Source organism: Megalopta genalis, chromosome 17, assembly GCF_051020955.1.
Source record: "Megalopta genalis isolate 19385.01 chromosome 17, iyMegGena1_principal, whole genome shotgun sequence".
NCBI lineage: Eukaryota > Metazoa > Arthropoda > Insecta > Hymenoptera > Halictidae > Megalopta > Megalopta genalis.
The window spans coordinates 6,779,081-6,806,307 of NC_135029.1; the positions used below are offsets into that span (position 1 = coordinate 6,779,081).

Sequence of the window (27,227 nt, forward strand, 5' to 3'; positions counted from 1 at the left end):
AACTAATAGAATTTGTGCAATAATTATTTAATGTGGACCAACTGGGAAACCAAAAGTCCGGAATTGTGCTAACAGTCGGATTCGCATGCATTTGGATGAAAATTGTTTCCCAATGCTGCGATCGGTTATTAAAGATTAAATGAAAATATAGTAGAAAATTTCGACAATAAATTTTGGTCGATGATGTCCAAGAAAATAGGTGTTTCGTTTCACCGTGCGGCGGCAGCGGTTTGTCTTATTTTGAAGGGGAAGAGCGATACAGCGCAATCGTGGTTAGTGGGGGAAGAGGAATGGAGCGAGAGTGGGAGCGAGACGGGACAAGACCGCAACATGACGAACGCCCGGCAGCAGCGAGGTGCGGGCAGTCTGCGCACGGACATCGATCGAAGCTCACGTTTCATTCCACTCCCCGAAATTCCCGGTGTTTTCCTTTCGATTCCTCGACACCTCGCGCTCGCAGTCGCAATCGAATCGACGCAATTCGATTTGTCATTTCGGGAACCATCGTGCCGCGTCGTGCCGTCTCATCTCGTCGAGCCGCGTCTCGTGTTTTCGTTCGCATTTACAAGTGGTGACATTTGGTGTGCCCTCTGAGACAAGGATTGAAAAATCGTGACTGATCGCAACTTGTGCTGGACTTTGCCAATCGTCGTCCGTTTACCCCCCTCCGTTCCGCGAGTACTATTACGCTACGGTGTTTGACTTCGTTAGGTTCGCCGACGGTGAGTACTCCGTTTCGACAGTAATTTGATTGTTACGTCTCTGTGTCGGCATCGAGTAGCCCTTTTTTATTACTTACTTATTGCTTTGTTGCGAAGCGATTCGAGTGATTTACTGTTTAGTCCCTTCGCACAGGACTCGCCGGTATTTTAAACCCGCGTTCCTTACGCGATAAAAAGCTCTCCAAATAATATTGTTATTCCCTTTATTCTTTTGATTCGTTGTTTCTTCTCGCTTTGATCGAAAGCGATTTTGTTCGGCTCCGAATTAACCCTCGTGCCAATTAGCCGGGTATCCCCTTTTAGCTTCACGGTACTGTCGGATATCGCTATTTGTGGATAATTTCACATTGTTTTAAATTTACAATCGAAAAACGTGATTCGAAAATTTGTCATGCAAAAAGATAATTTTAATTAGTGACAGGTTCGATCGAATGTGTGAGTTGAATGAAGTTAAGATAAATATTAGGGAACGGTTAAATAGATTTTAGTTAATCGTAGGATAAACATTTTATTCTCGTTTCTATACGTTCATACAGTACACCCTCGGAAGACGAATGGCTTTCGATGGCCCCGGGAAACGAATGCAGGATAACTTTGTCTCGTTATAAAGCTTGTGTTGAAAACTGGTGTCTTATCGCTCGCGGGTCAATGTGACCCTGGATTCGGCGTACGAGGGTTAATTGATAGGTATTGCAACAGACTGGCAGCAAAAGTATTGGCATATTGTCCTTTTACAACATAGTGGAAATATCAAAGATTCATAAAAACACAGTAAAATGTTTAGCCGCTTGCACTCAAAGTTATCGTGACTCCAAATCCCGGAAATTTCATAGAAGCTACATGTTTCATCCGACCCAAAAATATTTCATAAACAAAAATGGTTAAACAAGAGTACTGTACATATGGCGTGATAATGTTGAATGGCGCCTCAGGGTTGCCATTTGAATGCGAGTGGTTAGTCCTCGTTCCGCCCTTTCATTAACTTGACATATTTTCCGCAGACGAGTGGTGCGTTTCGCACCATTTTTCATCACGTTGTTTGTTATTTGCGAACGCTGCGAACAGTTTTACTTAAACTTGCCGCAGTTGCTCCTTATATCAAAGGTGAAATTTTCAAATTGAACTGTTTACGTTTTATATCGATGTATCACCGTCAATTCAACGGTAAGAGAGAAACGAAATTAGGACAATGAGAAAGGGACGAGGGTTGAACCGGAATGATACAGATTGATGCGTCTGGGAATAGGCACGGAATTGGTTTACGGTGCTCTTTGTTTAGCATCGGAGCAGCCCTTCGGTTCCGAAGGTCCGCAATGCGTCGGAACTCGCAACTCGAAATTCGCGACTCGGATACTCGCAACTCGAAACTCGCAACTCTGAACTCGGCGAGCTAGGACCGTTTGTGTCGACGCGAGAAAAGCTCTCGCGCGGAGGGCTAACCTTCGACGTAACCTCCAAAGCGATTACGAAATCTGCCCACGAGGCATGCTTTCAACGTGAGACACTGTTTACGAGCCGCGATACGCGATGGACAATAAGTGCGTGACAATAAAACGACTTCGGAACTGCTATTGTCGCGCACGTCCCCGCGGATATGTATGCGTGTATCTGTTCCGCGTGTATTCACGGTGTATTCGTCGTGTACGTGGTTGCGGAGGCAAGGAAGGACGGGGTTGAAAATCAAAGGTGCTCCGTTAATGGAACAAATGTCCTGCGAGGAGTGGGAAGGTCGAGAATGCGCTCGCGGTCGTCCGACCAACTTTGAGTTACAAGGATTTCGATTCTTGAAGCGGTTGGCATGAATCCCAATGGAAATATTCGCGGGATTTTAAGTGATTATATTCCCGTTCCTAATCGAATTTAACGCTTTATTTATTGGAAGCCTGTTAACAGGTTTTCTAAGGACCGAGCTGCGCGTTTAAGGGTAGCTCGATAATTTTCACTTACACATATATTAATTTCGGAAGAAATTGCTACTTTATATTAATCCAAATAATTTGTTCAATTATGGATAATATTATTGTTGTTTTTGAACAATGTTTTCAAAAATTACCAACTGTTGATTTTCGATTTTAATCGTAATATTAGAAAATTGTCGGTGCATGTAGTGTTTATTGCGCAATAGCTCCGAAAACGGTAATTTGTGGCCAAATTACAATTTTTCAACTTCAAAGATGAAATATTTCTTAATGTATTAACAAACTTGCAAAATTTTTAAATTTGCAAACTTTTTCTTGTTCAAATTATTCCTCCGACAGACACAATATTATAAAGGCAAAATAAAAAGATTTTATGTTTAATTAATTATTTTTTTGTCAATTTACATTTAGACAACAATGTGTAAAATGTTTATCATGAAATTGTTGCTGTATATATTATTGAAACTGGCAGTTCTTCGCGCGAGTTCTATATACAGGGTGTTTCATAATTCATGGTACAAATTGAGTTAGGTAGATTCTGTGGCTGAAAATAAGACGAAAATCAAGAATAACAAACGTGAGATGCTTCGTTTTCGAAGAAATCAAATAGAAATACGAGTCGTTTTGAACAATATTTTGGCTGTAAATAATGAACTATATTCAATGAAAAATGCACTGATTGTTTTAGTATCCTGTGTTTAATGTATTCTTCAATTGTAAGTAAGCCCTGATATTGTATCATGTATGCAGATTAACGGTCTATAGTGATCGGTTATTAATTAATGAAGTAGCCAAGTAATCGTAATTGACAAAATAATAAATAAAATAAATAAATAAGCAAACGAAATATCCGTTCCTGATTCTAATAACCACGTAATGGTCGCGACAATAAATTCGAGAAGAAAAAAGATGGCAGAGTGTAAATCGAATATAAGAAAAATAAATTTAATGCTATCGTAATTTTAAGTTAATATCATGGGAACCATAAGCGTGTTTTTATATCATTATGCCGGTTGCAAGGTGACGCAAGATTCAAGGTTATTAAAATACATGGAAAGGTTCGAAGGATAATAATTTTATGTATTTTTATATTTGTGTACTGAAAGAATAAAGAAATAATATTACGATTAGATGTTTAAATCAAATGCAAACATTTGTATCTTTATGTTATACGACAGCAATAATGATCCAAAAATATGAAATTACTTCCTCACAATTTGCGATACTACATAGTTATAATATAACTTTTATATGGCATTAATATCTAGACTGCGGATCCTTGTGCAAAATAAAAGACATCTGCACGAATTGTAAGAAGCAGTAACCAATTAGAAGTTTTTATCTTTCATTGGCAATCCTAATAAGTTGAGAATAATGCATCTACATTCTCAATTGCCTTTAATCTGTCTTCTGTTCCATATCTCTTTTACCTATTGTTTTCATAAATGCATACATTGTACAGTCTGTTAATAACGTTTATAATAGCGCGAAGCGTTAATAAAGCGTTATGATAACGTTTACTGTATAGATTACAGATTATAAATTATTATGGCTACTTTCTGAGAGATAAAATTGAATTTAAAATCTAAAAAGTTACAAATTGTTTCAACTATATAGTGGATAATTTGATCGAATTTAACGATAAATATTATGTTTTCGATTTAACCACCAATTCTGTGACAACTTTAAGCAATTTGGTTCTTCAGTAGTGCCAAAAATACTTCAGGCTTTTCGGAGCATGCAAAATGAATTCATATTCAACTGGTTGCAGGCGTTTAAACGAATATTTATGATCTCGCGTTAAAAGCTTCCTTTTCATCCTTTAAAACATTTTCGTCTAAATAAAAAAATTTGACGATCTATTTTCCAAAAATAGTTTTGGGATATATATCGATCTATTAGATTGATTTAATTTAATGAATTTTCGTACAAGCAGTAATACAAAAGGATTGAATGATGCAAACGGTCACTTACTTGCATATTTAGCTCAGTATGAGAAAATTTAAGTCGTGAAAATACGATTTGAAATCTTGAAACCAATGAGAGTTCTACCTAAGATCTTAATTTATTTTATTACTTAATTATGATTCTAAATCACGCAATAATTAAGCGGATATGTATTATTTCATTTCGGAAATATAATTTGAAATTCGTTTAATTTTTGGTGAGGCGGTTTAACTTGGAATTTATTTAAATGTAAATTGCGCTTACTGATTGAAATCGATATAAAAATCCAATTTAAATTAAAACGAAGTTCCAATTTAAATTCGAATAAAATTTTAATTTGGAATGAAATATGCAAAATTTATTCACATCGCGTATACTTCGGCGGATTGCGAAACTGCGAGTCAATACATGTTAGCGAAGTGTAACAGGTTCGATGATCCCCCTTAATCGAAATTCTAAAATATCTTGTCTCGCTCTAGTCTAATTAAATTATCGTTTTACTATTTCTGGAGGAGAGGTCAGTGCTCTGACGATTTTCGATGCTGCGCTCTAAACTTGCGCGAGAACTTATTGATTTTCTTTTACTTTATTCATTCTCTAATAGTTCGCGCATTTTTTTATTGGATACACTTTACGATTCTTGCAAACGTGATAAATAAATTCAATTAAAATCTACTATAATTCAAATTTATACGAAAAATTCACGGTAATTAAATTTTACGTTAAAAATCTACTGTAATCAATTTCATGCGCATTAAAAATCGATTAGGATCTAAATTTCTATCAGATTCATTCCAATTAAAAATTTCTATTTAAAGTTAAACTTCTATTAAAAATCTATTATAATTAAAATTTATAATAAATGTCTATCGTAATTGTCGTCACCCTCGTTTAAGGGGGACGGGGTGATGTAAATATCCTGAGATTATTCTCGTAGCAAATAAATTTCTCGATTCGAGAAGTATTTTCACTCAACAGAATATTTGACACTTTCGGATCGCTGAAAATAATGAAATTTAATTCGTTCATGCTGCCAACCGATCCCGGTTCAAGATATTTGACGCCGGAACGTTAAGAATATATCCTTAATGGAAATACCGTACACATCCAGCGAGTAGTTGAATTGAACTAATTGGATCATTCATTTAATCGACGAGTCCAAATAGAATATAAACAACCGTGAAAGCGGCCGATTCACTTTTCCTTATCTTGACAGTTTAAATTCCCGAAGCTGTTTGAAAACGACAGTCTTCGCGTATTTCCATATTCGTCGGCCTTTCTCCCGTTCAAGTAAACTACAAAATCAGTCGTTCTTTAAGAAGAGATCGCCGACTGCCACGCCAACGGATTCTCTTTTCGAATTAACAACTTCGTTTTCCAATGAAGTCTTCGCGATCGAAAATGAAGGCGTACGCGATAAAGATGGTACCAGCTGCACGTGATGCTACGGTCAGTAGTCGAACCTGTCAGCCAAAACGAATAAACGTATTAATAAATTTATAAGTATGTCGGCCGTAACGACGACGACAGGCAGCATAAGTAAAACTTATCAACATGCGGTCTCCGTTACGTTGAAACTGTGTTCGTCCCCGGGGCAAAACTGCCAGCCGTTCGTCGAGGGAATTTTGTTTCCAAACGAATGATTTCATTACTGATTTAATAACAGCGACTCGATTAAAATAGCAACAGACCGTATAATTGGATGTTATCATTTTAGCAGACTAGCCCTTGCGGAGAACGATTCGAGATTTTATTCGTAAAAGTCTTGCGACTCTTAACGGGTGTGTAATTGATCAAGGCTACTCAAGGACGCTTTACCAATTAACGAATCAATTATGAAATAAGCTGCTTATAATGCTGACAAGCCAACGAATGCCTTTGAGCCTCGTTTTTACTTCACTGATTTTAAGACCGTGTTGTATACGAGGGTATGTACAAATAATTTCCGAAAAACATTTTTAAAAGTTTATTTGTTGAACAATAATAGATTATTTTTCTACATAGGCATTATTTAACTCAAAACACTTTTCCACGCGGTATCACCATCTTTCTAACCTGATTTTATAAAAAGTTGAAGATTGTGATTGAAATCACTGTAAAACGGCGCGTTTCATTTCAGATATTCATTTCCAGCGAACCGCTTTTAAGATTTCTTTTAACTTTAGAAATAAGAAAAAATCCGAGGCGGCTAAGTCCGGGTTATACGGTGCATGCGGAAGCAATTCTCACCGAAATTCCCTCAAAACAGCTAGGGCATTGTCATGGTGAAAAAGAATATAATTGTGTAATTTTCCAGGTCGTTTTTTCTTATGTGTTTCATTTACATTTTTCGTAAGTTTTCTTAAAACATCTACATAAAATGTCCCGGTAACGGTTCTTTTGCCTTCCACGAAATCACACAGAATTACGCCTTCACTGACCCAAAAAAGCTGTTGCTAAAACCTTTTCAACCGACATCTCGGCACGAATTTTGATTGGTCCGCGCGAACCTTTTGGTAACCACTGTTTCGACTGAATTTCGCTCTCCGGGTCATATCGGTAAACCCATGTTACGTTACTAATCGAGAAAGAAAATCTTCAGGATCTGCATCAAAACGGTTTAAGAATCGTTTCAGCTAGAATCGCGTTTTCGACCATTGTGCGTCGTTTCAGAAGCGCAATGTTTCAGTATGTTCGTCGTCTGCGAATATATTTGGCGTAATAATTCACACGACGTTGCGACCGCGCTGCAAACTTTTTCATTGAATTTGAAAATATTTCCGCCGTTGATCCCCAACTGAATTGCCGCATTCCCGTATCTCGCCGCCACCGCTTAGCTGTCTCGTCGTCGCCTTTTATCGCTGTTTTCTCTCCCCTGCGAAACTCTGAAATCGCACGGTAGACGGGGAAACGTTTATGAACCGGCGATTAAGGCGTCGCGATATCATTCCGACGATTTACATGTTGTTTGCGAAACGACGCTCGCGTCCTCTGCGATCCAACGTTCCGCCAGCGGACGCCGGGTCACTCACACGTTACACCAAAATAAACCTACTCTTCATCTACCTACGAGGTACAAGAATATATCTCCTTTTTCCAAATTATTCCGCGTTGTCCTCGTATTTGAAAGATGCTTATGGCAAGTAAGTGAGAACATTGCAACACGTTCAAGAAGAATTTTCCAATGATTTAAAACTGATTGAACGAAATAATAGAGAAACAAAGTTTCCTGCTAATGCTAAATAGCCTTCTCCAGCTTTTCTCGACTTGTTTGAATAGTTACGGATTGTCAAAAACTATAAAAACGAGACGCAGGGCTCGAATAATCGTATCTTCTCTTACCAAATTGTCCATTTTTGTGCGCAATCGGAGCGCGAATTAGGGAGAAATTACTGTTTTCTTTTTCTACACGTTTTTAATGTGGAGGCATGGAAATTGGTAATAGGCATGGAAACTGGGACATCTACCCTAGTCGAATTCAGTCGAAGTTGGTAATAAAATTCTGGCTTAAGAATGATAAAAATTGCATTTTTTATTACGGTCAAATGTTTGAGTATTACATTAAGTATTACACTGCAAGTGACGTTCATACTAAACTGTTTGTTTTCACAGCAACGTAAAATATTCGCGAGTGCGCGCGCGTATGTGTGTTGGAATGCAACGATGCCATAGCGTCTTTAGGTTAAGTGCATAGGTTTATGGAGCGGTTTTTCCTAGGGACAGAAGGGCCCAAGCGGGGCTGTAGAGTCGTTTCGTTTTATTTACAGTTGTATTTATACTTTTTACACTTCAAATATTAAATACAGAATACGCGGAAACGCTGTTGTTTAAAGACATTTCTACTGGTATGACGTTGAAAAGACCAAAGAGAGAAGAGCACTGCAGTTTCAGCAACACGAAAGGACGAGAATTACTCGAAAAGTTTTCTGGGGCGGTTTATGGAAAGTATAATATATGGGCTAGGTACAGCAGACGCGTATAAGATTGCTGGATGGTTCTAAACAGTATTACAGCCTGTTTAAAACTCTAAGCATGTTTTATGGAATCCACGAGTTTCGTATTCCTGTATTATGGTGCTACTAAAAGTACTCGGTCGACTAACTTGATTTTTCACTAACATACACATTTATTAATATATTGTGTATAGTATTTAAACAATTTGCTTTTTATTACAAAATTGCTTGGAGGAACACAAACTTCTTTTTCAACATGCTACCATTTCTTCAATTTTTTACTTTCTGGCTTAAACATAGGTTTATACTATATAGAAAATTATAGTTGTCGTAAAATTATATTTGTTTTATAATTAAAGTTTTACTTACTTACAGTTCATGAAAGTTTGAAAGAGAAGTTATTTTAAGAGAACGAAAACTCAATAGAATTTTTATGTAACCTGATTCAATAAAATAATTCACATAGTCATGCTCGCAATATTTTGCTCGCTATGAAGTTACAAACGGAACGTGACGAAAATGTAGACAATCTTTTAAACAATATAGCTTGCATGGTACTATGTCGGTAGCCATTTTTAATTTTACTGTATATCTCCAATTTATCTTATAGAGCAGAAATTAGTTTTGATAATAATGTCGCGCAAGTTTTACTTAATCGAAATTACGCAATTCGCTTGCAACACACTTGAACTCATTCCTATTCTTTAGTGCAAGGTATCATGGTGTAAATGAATATTGCTTGGTTGTATATTACTTCTCGTTGCATAACCGAACAGGTCGAAATGGATACCTGCAGAAAGTTGATCTAATATTTTAATGGCAATGGTGTTGTTAACTGTTACCAATAAAACATACGTGACTTATTGGCTATTATAATCTTATTGATAATAGCTTTGGAATATTGATTATGCAAATAGGGATAAATGGAATGCGCACGTAACAGGTGATTTATTTTGATCGGTAACCACTTTCCTTTAAACGTATATGAGAACCGTGTAAGTAGTTATAATCATACTGCATGGAATAATTCTAGTTTGCTTTGTCCTCTTTTAAAGCGTGTTCCATCATTTTTCGATTCATTACTTTTCATATAATAATATATAATAAAGTAGTTCGTAATATATAGTTCATAGCATATAATAATGTTTTGAAAAATTCATAGTTTCTGTAATGCATTCCATTATTGCATTATTGCATATATGCGCGATCAGAAAGACACATTTTTTAATTTAATGCTATTTTTACCAAACTGGTCAAAAGACACGTTTTAAGATTTTAATTTAAAATTATTTTCTAAGTTTAATTACACTACATTTCTAGTCTTTTGACTTTTCATGTAGTTATTGTAAAATCAATTTGGTAAAAACTGCAAAAATTGTATTAGATGTATTAGATGTATATTATGTAGGTTTCATTTTAATATTACATATTAATATTACTATTAATATTATTATTACCTATTAATGTTACAAGATTATAATTAAGCTCAATAAAAATGTACATATTATAATTTAATTGTTCTGCAATAAATACATACATATGGTCATATTTTGATAATTCTATATATTAAGCAGCTTTGAGAAACCCCAATAACTCGCAAAATGATGTTTCAGAAAGTGAAAGATATAAGGCTATCACGCGCAATCACGTTCAGCACCAACAATAAGAACAGTGAAACAGAATGAAAGTCGCAGATGTACCGTGTTATCGTTTGAGGATGGTGATTCTATTTTCTTTGACAGATGACATAGATTTACGTAGAAACTTAACTGAACGTTCATATAATATAGCAGAGATCATGAAATCGTGTCCCACGTTGGCACACTTTCTCTCTCTCTTTCAAGTTTGGTAAACATAGCTTTTCATCCGCTCGATTTTTTGACAATTTATTTTTTCCCCACGTGTGTTCGCGCGTGCTAAATATACGAAAGCGAATGTTTTGCCATTCACCGTTTTGTCGGAAGTGCTCGTAAATAGAGCTTTGAGGGATAGACTCTCGAAGTTTATTTGTGAAATCCTCCGTGCCAGAGAAATGTCGTTTTAATATTTTCAACGGAATTCCAATGATTGAATAAACGAATTGAGGAAGGTAGCGTAAAGCTTATTTTTGGGGGTATCGAAAAACTTTATTAATGAAAGATTTTCAGTTCGGAGAGATATATGTATAATGTGAACGCAATAATTTTTTCGCAGCTGGAGAATTTTCGGAGTTTTTGAAGGTCATCTTCACTTTTTTAATTATAATCATATAATCCGAAAATAACGGAGATATTTAAATGGCTTTTTTCAACTGAGACACCCTTGTATATGCAATGGCAGTACAAAATAGTGTATTTAATTCAAGATTCTTAATCCAAATAAAATTAGGATTTTCTATAATCGCTAGTAAATTCTTGGCAAGAATTCTTGAAAGAATAATAGCAGAACTATAGCATCATTCAAACAATCACTTTGCATTCAAGATTCAGTGTCATCCCATGGAAGTATGTGCAACCACTGTGCTAGAGTCTCAGAGCATTGAATGTCTCGAGTATCGGTCTGGCATCTACGGTACGCAATAAATATCGTACGATCAATGCAATGGTAATGGTTTTCACGGTACAGCGATAACAAAGTATCCATTCAAATAGTATCTCCGTCTGGATCCGGACCCCCAGCGCCGACGGTGAACGCAAGCATAATTAATTCATCAGTTAACAGAGGTTCGTTAGCAATTAGTAGTGCTGCACGGCTAGGGACTGTTTCTTCCCCCGTGGCGAGAGAAAGTGACACATCGGCGTGGAACGCCGCGAAACGCGAAACACATGAATTTTCTTCGGTCGTGACTTATAAGGAAATCGCTGGTGGGCATCTATCATTCGAGTCTTCATACGATCCGATGGTTTTTTTTTACTTGGCCGCGAGAAGGCACGGCAACCTGCCCTGCTTCTCTAAATCACGCTGCAGAGCGCATGCAACTATAGCAACACTCGGATTTTTGAATTTATTAACGTTTACCAATTATTCTCAATTCATTGGAGCGCAAACCCTTAAATATCTCATTGTATGAATAACTAAACTTGTATCATTTTTTAAGTAAACGGCTCATATACACAGCAGAGCGCATGTAATTAGAGCACCACTGAGATTTTCGAAATACTTTTGTATTTACGTTTGTATTTACAAGATTGAAATTAGTAGTTGCATGCTGCGTGATTAAATGTTTTATTTCTTTATTTTTAGTGCGTTTTATATTTCTTCAATCTTGAAGTAGTCTTTGTAACTGCTGTAGCATAATAGTATTCCTTCTGCCACTGTTGGTATTTTCATAGATGATTTCCAATTTGATCGTTGGATATATAGCGCATAGGTTTTAGATTAAAAATTTCTCAATTATTTGAATGTTTTCTTCCAACATGTGGTAGCATTGCATTCCTAAAATCTTCCTATATCATCAATTCTTACAAGGGAACCAACTTTTTGAGCAGAGAAAGCTTCCCTTATTAGAATGTTTCCACATCCATATTTAACATTTGATGTGTGGTACACTTAGTACCTACTGTAAGTTACTTGCGGTGTACCTCGTCTGCTACCATGGCTTCGCGAGATGCCGATTCCCTTGATGAAATTGAACTTGTTTGGTATTTCTTCTGGAAATGTGTAGTCGAAAAGCAAAGAAAGTTTATTATTATTATATATAAATATAATAGGTTTTTGAAATTTTATTTATATTCATCAAATCAATTAATATCAAATGTTTCAATATTGATTGATTCAATATTAATTCAATATTGATTGATTCAATATTAATTCAGTATTGATTGATTCAATATTAATTCAATATTGATTATTCTACCATTGCACGTTTGGTGCAGAACATTTTATGCCGATTCTTAATGCTATTATAATAATGTGCTTCAACAACGCACAGTGCAGTATTTCGTAAATTTAAAATCTAAATTTTAGACGGTCGAAATTGTTTCAACAATTTTTTTAACGTTACATAACCATGTATAAGTTTAACCACATGATGATGTCTAAATTTCTTCGTCTGAAGATCATATGATTACATCATATGATTACGATGCATTGTTTGTGCATCATGAGCGATGCACAATTACGACCAGTAATATTTATTTAAAATATGTGTGATGTAAATCCGATATCATAGAGTCGATATCGTAGAGTGAATATTTGAACGTTCTGCGGGATGTAAAAGTTTTAAACTGTGAACATGTCAAATACTATTTTTGTCGAGATCAAAACTTATCAAGACTAAAATGGCGGTGATCTTTTACTAATTTGTGTAAGGTATTATCATGTTAAAAATAACATTTAAAAAATTGTATTATCTCGGAGCTATATTATCTTATTATGAAATTATGTAATTGTGTAATGTTTGTTTCATGCATTGCAAAATATTAAATAAAGAGTGATTTATATCTAATTATATATGAGTGAAGAACGATTAATTTTTATCAAATTCATGTTCCAATATTATGAGAAACCCTTGAGTTATTAGCAATTAATATCCTCAAACCAGGATATTTGAAAATATCGCTAAAGCAATAAACTGACATGAATAACATTCAAGTAGTTTATTCGAAGTTCGATACAGAGTCTCTATATTCTACACTATAGTCACAATATAATAAGAAGATTTAATAACATTATTTTATCTGATAAAATTTAGCAATAAAACAATGTTACAATATAATCCTATCGTATTCGTATTGTGTGTGTGTTGAGAGAGAGAGAGTCTTTAATTTTTATTATTAAAATAATAAAATTTACCATCATATTTGCAATGAAGAGCGAATGAAAACATGAAACAGGAACTGTATAATCGAAGAAATGTAATACTGCATGCCATATTATGTTATTAATTCGGTAATAATTCTTTCAATCCCTACACGCGATATTATATTATCATTATTTATACCTGTATCTTCGTAATGGCCAATTCCGTTCAGGTATCGAACAAGAACCTCTAAATAATAAACGTCCGGGTACATTTATTCTCGTTCAGTGTCGCTACCTGGCCACGATTTATGTTGAAGTTCAAAAGAAGATTCTCGACTTTAATACCATACTTCGATTTCGGCAATATCTTCGCGATCAAGCAGCTACCCGTAAAAAAATCTTCCTATATCATCGGAGTATCATTAATTATGCACATTAACACGAGCATGAAATCTCGAAACTCATTTATCGACGATATTCGAAAATTCGTGTTTGCAACGCGATTCGTTTACGTTTTGCTTATGCATCCGTTCATGTACATTCGCCGACAAAAGTTGAGAAACCTGTTACACAGATGCATATTTGTTAGCGAAGTAAACCTTCTTAACATAGCATACAAAATTTGTATGATGTCGACGAAAATTTTAATTTTATTTTTAATTTTTGATACTTAAGTTTTATTTCATTTTCTATAATATTTTAAAAATTATTTTTAATACTTTTTTATTTATCGTATCGACAATATCGCAATATGAACAACGTTATATTTTTCACTATAATATGTACATTTTAATTTAATAAGACGTCTATTTATTAAAATATCAAATACTGAAATCTTAACGATATGTTAAAGTTCTTTAACCATTGTCGATAAGCATATGTATGCAGACGCATAAAATCTTCGTTTCGTGGATGTAATTTTACCTTGTAACGTGCAAATTAGTTTCCTGCGATGTATGAGGGAAATACCAATTAATTAATCACAAGGAAAGTCATTGACGTCGATAACCGACCCCGCCACTCCCTGTACTTTCGTTTCGTGAACTTACGAGCCTTTGTTCTTTGAAAGCTTTTGAACCGCGAGGCACAGTCGTGTTTCGGACTTCGCTTATCTGCATGCTGTTCCCAGTGTGTAGAGGCTGTATTGCGAGTAATCATTCTCGGTGAAAAGCACCCCTTCCGCAACATCACTTTCCCATTCCTACACCGATAATGGTTCACTCGAAACTAAGCAGCGGCTTGGATAAAACTGTTAAAATTTTCTTCAGAGAATTCAAGTAATTTCGTTCAATTTGAAAAAAGTTATTGTTTTAAGGGGTTTAGGTCACTTTGACAAGATCAAAAATTACTTATATTTTAAAACAAGAGAAGAAAACTAAACATTTGATTGACATAGGTTATTATGGCTTATTTTACAATGATATGAACTATTAAACGGCATAGCTCTGAAGTCCTTTTTTAAAGATAGCTTGATGGTGTGCAGAATTCCTGTAAAACAGGATTTCTTGGAAGAAAAATTCAAAAAATGCGTAAAGCTCTAGGATGTATTACAAAAAATTTTGAAAAAGGTATCTGCAAAATTTCAAAGTAGTCGGTTGATTAGATCTCGAGATATCTTACACACTGTTTTTAAAAACACAGTTTCGGGAAAAACGCGTTTAAAGTTTCCGAACATAATTTTTCATATGTTTAACGCTACGGCATGCAGGTATGTATACGAATCGGCTACAGGCTTTTTATATTTTTAAAAATAATTTGTTTTAAAGGCAAAAAATTTGATTCTTTCAAAGTTTCAAAATGGTTAAACCCTTTAAAAAGTGCCCGGATATTACTACGTATAATAATATTAATAATTAATATTAATATTAATAAATATAATATTAATATTAATTAATAATTAATATTACTACTTCACTGTGCATCGTGCCCATATACCGTTACATTAATCTCGCAATATGAAATCTAGTCGATGAGCATCGCGAACCACGTATCAATGAAACTATGACTTTGCGGATTCATCGAAAGAACGAAGGAAATGAAAGGAGTCTGTTGGTAATGGCGGTACAAGTCGTTCGTTGTCAACGCAGACTAATGAATTTCGTCTGCGACACTACGTCTCGTGTCAGTCGCAATTACAGCATAATTAAACCACGACCCCCTCGTAACAATGCAACCATTGTGTTAATAATTACGCCGTGGAATGCGTTTCGTGATCGGTTTTACGTAATGCAAATACTTCGACGATCGAATACTAATCGCGGCGTTCCATCGGGCAGGCTACGGAATTGACTGCTTGGCTAATTTGTTGGGACACACCTGTAACTGGATACTTGAGAACGTGGCTAGCTAATTTCCAGCAAACAACGGTATCGCGAATTCTCTGTAGGCGAGCTTTCTTTTAGCCATACACAGGCTGTTTCTGATTGAGTGGATTAGAATCTTATTGGCGTGAGTGACATTTTCGAAAATTTTGACTTACGTCTCGAAATGTACCCTATGCGTGCGAAAATGTTAAAAAAATAAGTGAAATAAATTATAAAGTTACCATAGATTAACTTAACTCAGCAAACGATACACATGTTAGGAAACAATAACACTCCTTATTTCTCACAATGTGGAAACTGTGAATTACGCCACTATGATTCTAATCCACTCAATTTTTAATGGAATTCAATCTAAGTCTTCTAACATTATTTGAAATTACATTCAAACAAATTCGTTACTTTATTTGGATATAGCGATAGCGTTAGAATGCAAATGATGCAATAAAATGGTACATCCGTATCATGGTACATTATATAAAACGAAATCCATACACATCGAAAATAAGAAAGTAAGTTTCCGAGCTCTATACAAAAATCATAAACAATAGAAAAATCAAATTCTACTGGATACCATCTGACATTGGGATTTAGAGTAATGAAAATGCGGACGAATTAGTCAAAAACGCAGCAGAGGAGCACCAAAAAACACCTCCAAGAATACCCATTACAGACCTCAAAGAAGTAGCTGAAACCACAGCAATTACAAACCAGATAATAATGCATTTTTACCATTTGCTTAGCTATTTTTTGTGAATAATATTGTATTTTATAATATAATGTTTTTAATATTAATATTTTTTGAGACACTAATATTCTTTATTTAAAAAAGCTAAGTATTCTGTTAATAAAATTAATAGTCTTTTGAATATATGTATGAGATAATAATAAGAAATGAAAAGACAACTTAACAAACAAAAAAAATCCTTTACCTTTGTATAACACAACTGTACAGTGAAATTTGCATAGGGACGCTCAACTAGATTGTTATAAAAAAACACAAGTATTTTACTTCAAATATCTTATCACTTATATCGCAAACCAACTTTTGCAATGTTGCAGCATCAATTTTATTTCATTCTCACTTTACAGCATTCTCTATCTATATAACGTTGCTGTATTGCTTATTATTTGACTAGGTTCCCCATAAGTTCTTTATGAGGTTCAAGTTTGTCATAAGCAGCAAATTCTTTTTGCCGAAACCACTCTAACCACTCTTCTGTTTCCTTTGCATTGTGCACAGCAGCGTTATCTTGTTGAAAAATTACACTTTCATCGTGATTCATCGTGATCACTGTATAGTTATGCGTTCTATTATTTTATATTGTCTATACAAAAACAAATGAATTCTTTTGTTTGTTAAGTTGTCTTTTTCTTTCTTATCGTTCCCTCATATATTCAACAGACTTTTAATTTTATTAACAGAATACTTAGTTTTCGTACCGAATAATATTAGTGTCCCTATACAAATTTTGTCAACTGTAATTTTTGTAGAAACAAATTCAATATCCATCCACCGCCACCCATTTGCCGCCTTTGCGACATGATCTTTCCTTTTCTTAGATGATGAAAATAATAATTTAGGCCATCAGATCTTTAACCCTTATGTCAATAAGCAGGTGCTTGAACATCCTTTTGCACGTTCTCCTGAAAATATCTTTCGTTTGTTATCAGAAAAGTACTAAAATTGGACGACAATGATTGATATAGATACCGTATTAAGTACCTAACCTAATCGAGATACCCGGGTACCCTTATATGGAAAGAAGGGGTTGAGGAACGTAGGAATGTGCAGGCAATGAATAAAAATAATATTTTATATGTTTATATAATAATATAAAAGTTATAGAATAGCTATAGAATAGTCCCGGTTATAGAATACCGTCGACAGTTTCGGGTATTCACATGAGGGTTAGAAAAATAATTTTTTCTGACGAAAATGGTTTTGGTCTTGACAGCGTTGGTGGCCTAAATTATTATTTTCATGATCCAAGGAAAGAAGAAATCTTGATGTTGAATCTAAAAATTCAGAAAATCACTAGAAAATCGCGGGGGTTAGTTTTCTCGCGGTGTGCATATGTTCATTTTCGAATAATCTCAGCAGCGGGGGGTAGAAGATGACCGAGAGCAGCGTTTCCGGGTTAAACGTCAGAATCGAGGACACGAAAAGCGCGTCTCGTTAATCGAGGCGAAATTGTCGAAGTAGTGTTTGTCGAGCAGAGGCCAGCCGACGAGTGAAGCGAGAAAAAGAGATTAAAAGAGGAACAGAAACGTGGTCGTGTTCCTATCGTAAATCATCGACGAAAATACAATAATGCAAGAGAAGAGGCACTCTCTCGCGCCATAAACCAAATCGCATCACTTGACCCGGCTTGACCTCTTCGGGGGCTTTTGTGCGACACATTTTCTTCGTTTTACGGTGGTTTTTTTTTCGCCTCGCGTTCGAGGTGGGGGCACCCCGGTTCGGTTCTTTAAACGGGCCTCCTCTTCGGGAATTCCTCAAGGTTCCTGATCCACAAGACAACGGGTTAGACGCGAGGAGATCCTGTCACCTCGCCATAGGGTGGCCTTGCTGTGGCCGCACAAAATAATCATATAACGTGCCTGACCGCATAGCTGCATACCATAATATGCTTCGTCCCAAGTTTGGCGACGTTCTTTCCTTCTCATACTATTGTCCCGATCGGCACGCTCGAAAATCGATGATCCGACGGTCCGTTTTGTCCACTTTTATGACGCTTCAGAATGAGTACTGTCCAACGGACCGGTGACACCTCTTTTTAGCTTTTATCGATGACATTATTAATATCGTTTCGCCATTGGCCACGGATGAATCTGCGTGCGAACCGATTTTATTTCTATATAAATAGGCGCGCGTACAGCGAGTCCCAGCATTGTTGACGCACCTTTTAAAACGCAATAACTTTTTTAAAACTGAATCAAATGGCTGGAATTTTTTTTAGACGATAGAGGGACCAATAGAGACTACTACGCGATGACTAAAATGTTTTTCTTTCTTTGATTTTGCTATTATTTAGGGTGACAAAAAAATTAAAAAACTCTCGTTTTTTAACGGAAGTTTAAAAAATACTTTTCGTAGATTTCGGCAACTTATACACGTGTCGAAAATTTCATCGAAATCGGTTAACCCAGAGTCGAGCTGCAGACGTTGAATGATTTAAAAAACTGTTGATTTCTTACAATTTTTGGACAAAATTGTGACAAAACTGCGATTTTTGCCATCTTTAATTTGTTGTAACTCATAACAATGTCAACCGATTTCGACAAAATTTTCAGCATGTTTATAAGTTACCGAGATCTACGAAAGACATTTTTTAAATTTTCGTTATAGGCTCAAGTAAAATAGTTTAAAAGCGAGAGTTTTTTTACTTTTTTTGACATATCAAGTAAACGTAGGAGAATGTAATTCAATATTACTGCAAATATGCTTTGAAATAATATTTCCATAGAAAACGATATTTTTGCCGCGTTCAATTCGGAAAATGGTTATTAAAGTGAACTTTTGCTGGAAATGCAATTATTACATATTGCGAACACACAAGTGTGAGGTGAGGTGAGGTGCTATACTAACATTTACTAACTATGTAACCTTCTGGATGCTTAATATACTTAAAAACAATACAAACAATACTTAAAAACACACTATAGTTAAACAATTTATTGTTTAACTATAAAAGAGTAGAAACAGCCATTTATATTGTGTGATTAGAAAAACAAAAATGATTGTTCATGTACTAAATGACCAAATATTTTTCTGCAATAATTTGTATATTAATATATCAAATTAAACATGTATTACATTTTTTATTTTTCACTGTATAGAATATTTTTCACTATTGCTGCATAATTGTTCGCTGGAAGAGAAAAATGCTGTCAGTTTTTGAATTCTGCATAGCCGCATGATATCATATAAAGGATATTCTCGCATTTCCATCCTGTGACATAGTATCTTTCTGCTTATGGAATGGTTGTGTTCAGCAAACTATAAAGTGAAAAAAGTACTAAATGATGTAAACGAATATTTTTCGTAGAACGGGTCTCAGTTTACATGATATATTGTATACTTGAAGTTTGTCTTCAAGATATAATACGAAAATTATTTTTCGATTTTTAGATCCTTCGTATACGTCTTGATTTAAACGCGACTCTACACGTGTTCATTTGCATATTTATTTCCAATGTTTAAGAGTAATTATAGTAGCAAGCAACACAAATTTGCAATAAATTATTCAAGAATTTCATACTGAAATCGCGTCTCAATTTATTACAGTTGAAATAGAATGTAGTAAACACTTTTTGATCATTCTTTTAAAATGATTCTTTCGGAATATTTATTTTGTTCAAGAAAATGGTTAATATTTCTATACATTAGGAAACCTAATTTGTTACAAATACTTGTACATAATAAATTATATAATCATACATAGTATGATTTATTACAAATACGTGCTGCATGTAAAAGTACACAAGATTTTGTGGACGTATTTTTGACCCTATATTCTTAAAAAAAAATGTAAACATATAGATTTCTCAAAGATTTACACTAGAAGTATTTTTATTACATTGTTTGAGAAGATGATTTCTATGATATTCCGTGTTTTTCGTGTGGATGAAAAACATACCTAAAGCCATATTATAATTTTGACCGTTCGCATCTTAACGTACAGCCTTATGAGATTATGTTCCACTTGTCCAAAGTCTATCCTTCAAATTCTGTAAGTCATACGATACGTTCTTTTAGCATCATCAACTTTTTTCGCAATGTAAACGGGTAACGAAAATGTTCGTAACCGGTGTGTTAAATGTTCGTAAAAATGTGCATCAAAAAAGCAAGCGCTTTATATTCAAAATGAACATCGAACGGTTTTGGGCAATATCGTGTTAGCGTTAATAAGAAGTTGAGAAAGAGATTCACTTAGAGCTGCACTTAGAAGTGCGAGAGGAAAATGATAATCAGTTTATTAGTAAGGTATATACGGACAAACCTAATGCAAAATACAAGAGCCGCAAGAATTTTTGAGAGACTTTGTAGACTTGACTAAAGCACAGACGAACTTGATGCGTAATCAAGAAGCTATAGTATACGGACGAATCTGGTGTGAAACTAGGAAGCCGCATAGGTTGGATAACTTCCTTTGGATTTTTTCTTTCATGTGAAATACTCCGATGCAAGATCAGGTAGACACTGGGAAATGTTAGTGTAGTCTCGTAACTTTAACGTTACTATTTCGATACAATCCGAGTGGTAAGATTGCATTGTGTGGAAAACAGTCAACTGAGAATTGCTGGACTCCAATGATGAGTTGAAATCAATATACACTTCAGGGATCGGATCATTTTGACAAGATAAAAAATTACCTATATTTTAAAACAACAGCAGAGGAGAACTAAACTCCGTAAGTATCGCAAGGTTGCCAGTACACGAATGCCTAACATAAGCGCTCTACGAGGATAATCGGCTACGCATCAACGCGACGCGGTAGTTTGGATTGTAAAAAGCACGCGGAACGGTATTTATTCGCGGTGAGTTTTCCTAATAATAATTCGTTGCGGGTATCAAGCCGTGAGAATTAGCAGGATAAATAGATACGTTTCGCTAATTCCACGCGAAGGTTCGCAGTCTGGTAGCTCGCATCAAAACACAAATCAATGTCCGTCTCCCTTCCCCGGGGCACGACGTACTAATGGCCTTTCGCGTATAACGGAGACCCCTGCGATCTATACGTCCGCGTATATCTACGGCTCCCGCGACAAGTTATCTTTATGCACGCGGCTGGAGATGTAAATTGGCTTCATAGAGGCGACACTGGCTACACTAATAAATATCTCTGTTCCGTTTATCCGCGGCGCATATCGTTTCATCCCTCTTTTTCCAGTCGCTTCCTCGTCCAGCTTGCCGATGTCCCCAGTCCCACGGCATTGTATAATCGGCATTGTGTCGTACATCGTCCGACTAAGATACGGTTATGAATCAGAACCATCGGCGCACACTGTTTCGAATACCGCAGTCGCCAATGGGCGAACGTTCGCGCAAAGAATATTTAACCCCGTGCGGGAACACTTGACGCGTCTATGCGAAACGCACGGTATTCTCTACCGGCACCGATGATATACGATACGAGATGCTGAATCCTTTATTTCACCGCTGCACAATTGATCGTGCCTCAGGTGCGAATATATTTTAGAAGAACCTTTCTTTAATTTCATTTTCGAAGAGTGAAGAGCTCAGGTTGCGAACGAACTTTGGCGATTCGAAAATTTCGATTGTTTCGAAGCGTTTGGAGGGTGTGAATGTTAAGGCTGTGTGTCTGAATTTGTTTCGAAGTGATCACTAATGTTAGTTAATTAATAAGATCTTGGATAGATAGCTGGTGCAACTATAATTTTCTGTGATAATAACTATAAGTTTCTCATTATAAGAGATTTAATGTTTGTATTTTTTCTGAATTACAGAATTATTTAAGGCATAGTTTTAAGTACTTTTTTCTAATTTCATTGAAGCCTAACACAAATGGCACATAGATTGCATTGTCGACCATGTATACTCTTATCAATTAGCACGTGCAGTCAATGTTCGGACATAAACAGCGCTACTAGTGGAAAATGTTGGAACTAAATGTCGGCTTTTTTGAATATACACAACTAAAAATACGCCGAATCTTTCGATGTTAAGAAAAATTGTAAGCGAGCAGTCATCTTGTGACGTCACGCTTGCTTCGGAGGTCTTTCGAGAAACAATATATGTAATGTTCACAATTATCCCACGATAACGTGAAAGTAGGAATTTGGAAGAAGATCGCATGCTAGAGAAGACTTTTCGGAAACACAATTGACTATTCGTGAACTGCTCTTTGCGGATGTTAAGCCATAAATTTTGTATATTCGAAACTCTTGCAACTTTCGTACGTATACATTTTTCTGGTTTATAAATGTACACTCTTGACACTTCGACGGCATGGCTCGATTGATCAGAATTGATAAATAAAATTGTAAATAAAATTGTAAATAAAATTGTAAATAAAATTGTAAATAAATGATCCTAACAATGCTTTATTTTTGTGAAAATATATACATTATTTACAAATATTTGTATATAAATGTACAAATATTTTTGTGAAAATGATCTACCATTTGAGGGTTGAAAATGAAAATACTCTACTGTATTATATTTTGTGCAGAAGATATCAACAGGGTAATTCAGATGAAAATTTAATAGATTTGGAATAAAGCCGTCCATCGGAGACAAAACATTACTTAAATAATATACTTGTTACGACTTCATTGGATATAAACATAAACAATCATTTCATTTTCACATAATTATTTTTGATTGATTTTGTCACTTTATTTCAATCTGGGCAAGAAAATTAGAAAAAACATATCAAGCCATGAAAGGAATTTTCACTCTAGAAAGTAAAAGAATTAAAATCGCTTCATTAATTTACATCTTTAATTTACAAAAATTTAAGCTTTTGTAAACTCTACCGGTTTATAAGGAACATTATCGAAGTGATGAAGCGATTTTAATTTTTTTACTTTTTAGAGTGAAAATTCCTTTCATGGCTTGATGTACTTTTTTTTATTACTTCTATATATAAAATAAATAACGATCAACTGTGACAGTCGGTTGAATTTAGCGCATGATCATGATCGAAGTTTACTTTACGATGTGGCAAGAACACATGTGGCATCGCAGACCCGCAAAAAATGAGGGCAATTAGATTACGAAGTTTTTTCTCGTCCATTTCACTCGTGAGACCTTTCAGTCCGAGAGATTACCGCTTATTTACATCTTACGACTTCCTTGTCAAAGTCAGAGTAACTATACAGGATTCTTCCATTTCGAGATTTTTCCTTCAACGTTTGTTTTTTAATTTCCATAAATTATAGCAATATCTATTTATTTATTTCCCATATATTTTATCACGCTGAACTACATCCAATGACGTATCGAGGACTAAATTAATTATATTTAGTAAAAAATTCGGTTTCTCAATTGAAGTAAGAAACTTGCGAGTAATGTTCAGTGTGCTACCATAAGAAACTGAATATTTGACCTTCTTCTCATGCGATCTCAGCACGATTATCTTGTTCCAAATTACTATAAAAAATGTATACGTATTACGTTAGCAGAAAATTTGAAACTCGTTAGAGGTTTTAGTAGGTTGAAATTGTAAGATGTCAGTAAAACATCGTCGCAATCTTATTTTATTCTGCACGTTCGTATGAATTGTCTGGACATAGCATCTGCAGTCTAGTAATCACCGATGCGTAACACCTGCAGTCCAGTAATTACTGATGCGTCGTAAAGTATACGCCAAGATTTTACGATTTCATTAGATATTAGAAAGCATGAAGATTCGACTGCGAACGATGAAAGGAAGCACAGTGCGTTGGAATGATTTCTTACCAATCTTTGCTATTCAAGAAAGATTTACTTCGCGTTTCCTACAGTGCGTAGTTAGAAAGTCGACACGTGTTTCCGCTGATGCATCCGCCGACGTTTCCGCTTCGAGTTACCCGACTCGCATCTTCAGTGACTTTAGTGTCGGAAAGATGCACAGGTGCATCGTACAGCCTCGATCTGGACTGATCGGTTGTAAAATATCGAATAGACGAGAGAGAAATGCATCTTTCACGCTCTGATTTACAACCAACGATAAAGATTTCCTGTGCAGTTATCTCGAATCACGATCGGATTAGCCGCGGAAAATTTCCTTCTCTTTCCTATAAGGTCCCTTTGTCTTTCTCTTTCATCCTCCTTATCTTTCTTGCTCCCCCCCTCTTCTATTCTTCCTTTCTCCTTCTCATCCTGTCTTCTTCCCTTTTCTTATATCTCCTTCTGACAGTCATTGATTATCGATTCTTGAATCAACATTCTTAATAACTTAATAAACAAAGTGGCTTAAAGCTTTAAGATTCGTAATTTATGTAAAATAATAATCAGAAATGATGTTAAAATGGAATGTGAATTTCGCGATTATACTTCTTATGCAGCTAATGATTGACATATCAGTCTGAAAAGCAAAGTTCAACTTTAAAAATTCGAATTATAATTACCTTGAAAAAAAATGTTGCCCTACCATTGTATTTGTAATCATGCAATTTTTCACCTACATATTTTTTGGTAACATCAGACATAACAGAGATATTTACGTATACTCAAGATAAAATGAACACTCTATATATCTTCTCAAGATGCTTGAAAAATTTCGTTACGTGATGCACTCGATTATAATTATTTCCTAAATTGTCCTAAGTTTATGATGGTCGTAAAAACTTTCTGGAATTTGATATTACTTAATAAACAATTTGTTAATTGTTGTAAATCTAATATTGTTGTAAGCGACGTTCGTAAAATTTACTCTTCTATTAAAAATAGATTTCTTTCATTTTTATAATATTGATTATAAAATTATTCATAAATAAATGAGTTTTGAGAAGATCCACGTGTAAGATCCTTTGATTGAGAATATTAAAGTTAATATGTTACCATTGAGAAGATCAACTGTTACTATGTGCAGTCCTCAACAGCTTGTATACCGGCTAAATTGTTTAAAAATTATTATTACTAGTTTTATATCTCTATTGTTTAACAATATGTTTCAAGAAGTTTGACATTTAAAAAGTTATTATTTATTTATGATCGATATCATTGGATATCTCTATTTGTATACAGCTTCATACAGATGGACAGTCATGTATAACACACGTATTAATATAATTTGTTAACTTTATTCGTTAATATCTCTAAACAAATTTGTATAATTCGAATGCATTTTTGGTTGATTTTTTCTATATTACATCAGTGTTAGCGGATGAATGGGCCAAAAATGCATTCTGATTGCACAAATTTCTGCAGATACATTAAGAAATATCGTTTGAAACGTGTCTTTGAAATTTTCTGAAAAATCGGGACGAACTTCCCGGACAATCCAATATTATTGCGGAATGTAACTGCTCTGATTTATGTCGAATCACTTCGGATCGCGTTCTACATAAATCTCATTTATAGCGTTCTCGTTATCGCCTCGTCAAACTTGTAACCATCGGTCGCGTGCTAATTACCGCGCGCAATCATTCGGGTCATGTGCACGTGCGGGCATTCGATTTTATAGTTCGTTAAAGGTGAATGAATCACCCGTGGCAAGTCGCAGCCGATGGGAGACCAGAAGGGACGCGAAAGACGTACCCATCGCCTGTCTATCCAGGCTCGATCGAAACGACGACGGATCGATCGGCGCTCACCGAACAGCTCGTCGTTCATTGCCCTGGGGTTCGAAATTTCCCCGCGAGGACAGTTCTTGTTGCGTCGCATCAGTCCCTCCCTTCGTTGCCGCAATTTTCTCGTACTGTCGCGACATACGAGATTTTCTCGTACATACGCCACGCCGACCCGACCGCCTCGTCCGGCTTTAATGGTTCTCGCACGGTCTGTCGGAAGAAAATTCTACGACGGACACGTAACCGAGTGTGGTAACTGCCCGTTTGAACGAGGTGTCCAAGCTCATTTACATTTCATGGCTGCCGTGCCGCGCGGCTAAAACCAACCGGTAGGATATCCTCAATGGATTTACAATCTGTTATTAGTAACCAGTTGTGTCGTTCGATTTCGACCACCGAACAACGTTATATCTAACACGGTGTCGTGGTCCGCTCGAGATATGTGTGTGCACAGTAGCGGACAAAAGATTAAGTCGGTAAGAATGAAAGGATGAAATTGGTAAAATCCGCTGTGATTCGTAAACTTCTCGAAAATAACGTCTCGTGTATCTCGATCCATCAGAAGAAATTCGACTGAACTTCGATTTGTCGGAGTATAATATTTTTGGTCGATTCTGAGTTGTCCGATGTTTACGAGCCATAATCGCCGATTTTAATGAGTTGATTTTAATGAAACTTTTTGTGATGATTCTAGGAACACGATAAACGGGCACATGTCTGAGATTTTTTGCCAATTGCTAATTTTCGACGAACATATTTAACATATAAATTTTGGATTTCTCTGTGTACAGGGTATCCGAGATCGAAACCGATAAACTCTGTCAACACGTACGAGAGGAAATTCTGAGCAAAAGTGTTAGTCGTATACATCATAGATCGTTTCGTCTTCGTTTCCGAGATTATGAAGGGAAAGTACATAGTATGAACCGCAGAAACTTAATTTAAGAAGATACAGATTCATTTATTTGCAACTATGTTCAATTGCAATCATTTATTTATTTTTTTCTAGTATCAACGGGTCAATTGTCCTTTAAATTTCTCTACAAAATTCATCATAATACTAATGATACTTGTTTGGAACTCCAAACATGCACCAACTTAATAAATATATTCTAACAAATAAGATTGGCATAGAGAAAGTTAATCTACAATAGAATGATGAAATGCGATGATGTGTTATGAAGCTCATGAATTACACGATCAACCGATCGATTTGTGTATAAATGTTAGCCAAAGTGAGAATCTCATTGAAAGGAACAGAATACAGAAATTGCGCGACACATAATGATAAGGCATGAAACTCGATGTATTTAGAAAACGAAGACGACTCGACCTGTGGTGTGCACCGAATGATCATCTGACGATGTTGGCAATGTTTATCGGTTTCGATCTGAGACACCCTGTATGTGTAGTTTGTTG

At 35.4% G+C, this 27,227-nt stretch overlaps 1 protein-coding gene across 2 annotated transcripts in view; it reads left to right on the forward strand.

Annotated features, from left to right (window-relative positions):
• The first annotated feature begins 344 nt into the window (after positions 1-344).
• The window catches only part of LOC117225183 (uncharacterized), a 154,575-nt gene continuing 127,692 nt past the window's right edge, over positions 345-27,227 (forward strand). For both annotated transcript variants that reach the window (XM_033478515.2, XM_033478516.2), the window contains exon 1: positions 345-722. The gene's annotated coding sequence lies outside the window, so the exon portion shown is untranslated. The remainder of the gene's footprint in view (positions 723-27,227) is intronic.